At 40.8% G+C, this 1,452-nt stretch overlaps 1 non-coding gene across 1 annotated transcript; it reads right to left on the bottom strand.

Moving 5' to 3' along the window:
- Window positions 1-452: 452 nt before the first annotated feature.
- On the bottom strand, window positions 453-556 carry LOC130942959 (small nucleolar RNA R71). The gene has a single exon (XR_009071502.1). It is a non-coding gene; the product is annotated as a small nucleolar RNA R71 (small nucleolar RNA).
- Between the last annotated feature and the right edge of the window lie 896 nt (window positions 557-1,452).

The raw sequence follows: 1,452 nt of genomic DNA, 5'->3' as shown, positions 1-1,452 counted from the left end.
AATTACAACAATCCAGAAGAGACCTTCTAGAAATTTTCGAACAAGAGAAAGAGATGGCAGAAGAAAATAATAATAATAATGCAAGGAGAATGCTTGGTGACTTCACTAAGCCAACATCCAAGTTTGATGGAAGAAGCATCTCCATTCCTGCCATTGGAGCCAATAACTTTGAGCTTAAGCCTCAACTGGTTGCTTTAATGCAACAAAACTGCAAGTTTTATGGACTTCCATCTGAAGATCCTTATCAGTTTTTAATTGAGTTCTTGCAGATCTGTGAGACTGTAAAGACGAATGGAGTTGATCCTGAAGTCTACAGACTCATGCTTTTCCCTTTTGCTGTAAGAGACAGAGCTAGAGTATGGTTGGACTCACAACCCAAGGATAGCCTGGACTCATGGGATAAGCTTGTCACTGCATTCTTGGATAAATTCTTTCCTCCTCAAAAGCTGAGCAAGCTGAGAGTGGATGTTCAAACCTTCAAACAAAAAGATGGTGAATCCCTCTATGAAGCTTGGGAAAGATTCAAGCAGCTGACCAAAAGATGTCCATCTGACATGTTTTCAGAATGGACCATATTAGATATATTCTATTATGGTCTCTCTGAATTTTCGAAAATGTCATTGGATCATTCTGCAGGTGGATCTATTCACCTGAAGAAAACGCCTGGAGAGGCTCAAGAACTCATTGACATGGTTGCAAACAACCAGTTCATGTATACTTCTGAGAGGAATTCCGTGAACAATGGGGTACCTCAGAAGAAAGGAGTTCTTGAAATTGATGCTCTGAATGTCATATTGGCTCAGAACAAAGTGTTGACTCAACAGGTCAACATGATCTCTCAAAATCTGAATGGATTGCAACATGCATCCAACAGTACTAGAGAGGCAGCTTCTGAAGAAGCTTATGATCCTGAGCACCCTGCCATGGCAGAGGTTAATTACATGGGTGAACCTTATGGAAACACCTATAACTCATCATGGAGAAATCATCCAAATTTCTCATGGAAGGATCAACAAAAACCTCAACAAGGTTTTAACAATGGTGGACGCAATAGGCTGAACAATAGTAAGCCATATCCATCATCTTCTCAGCAACAGACAGAGAACTCTGAACAAAACAATTCTAATTTAGCCAATATAATCTCTGATCTGTCAAAGGCCACTTTCAGTTTCATGAATGAAACCAGATCTTCCATTAGAAATTTGGAAGCACAAGTGGGCCAGCTGAGTAAGAAAGTTATTGAAACTCCTCCCAGTATTCTCCCAAGCAATACAGAAGAAAATCCAAAAGGAGAGTGCAAGGCCATTGACATAGTCAATATGGCCGAATGCACAAGGGAGGAGGAGGACGAAAATCCTAGTGAGGAAGACCTCCTAGGACATCCCTCAAGCAAGAAGGAGTTTCCTATTAAGGATCCTGAGGAATCTGAGGCTCATCTAGAGACCATAGAGA

The sequence above is a fragment of the Arachis stenosperma genome, chromosome 7 (assembly GCF_014773155.1).
Source record: "Arachis stenosperma cultivar V10309 chromosome 7, arast.V10309.gnm1.PFL2, whole genome shotgun sequence".
NCBI lineage: Eukaryota > Viridiplantae > Streptophyta > Magnoliopsida > Fabales > Fabaceae > Arachis > Arachis stenosperma.
This window is presented reverse-complemented; position numbering and strand designations above follow the sequence as displayed.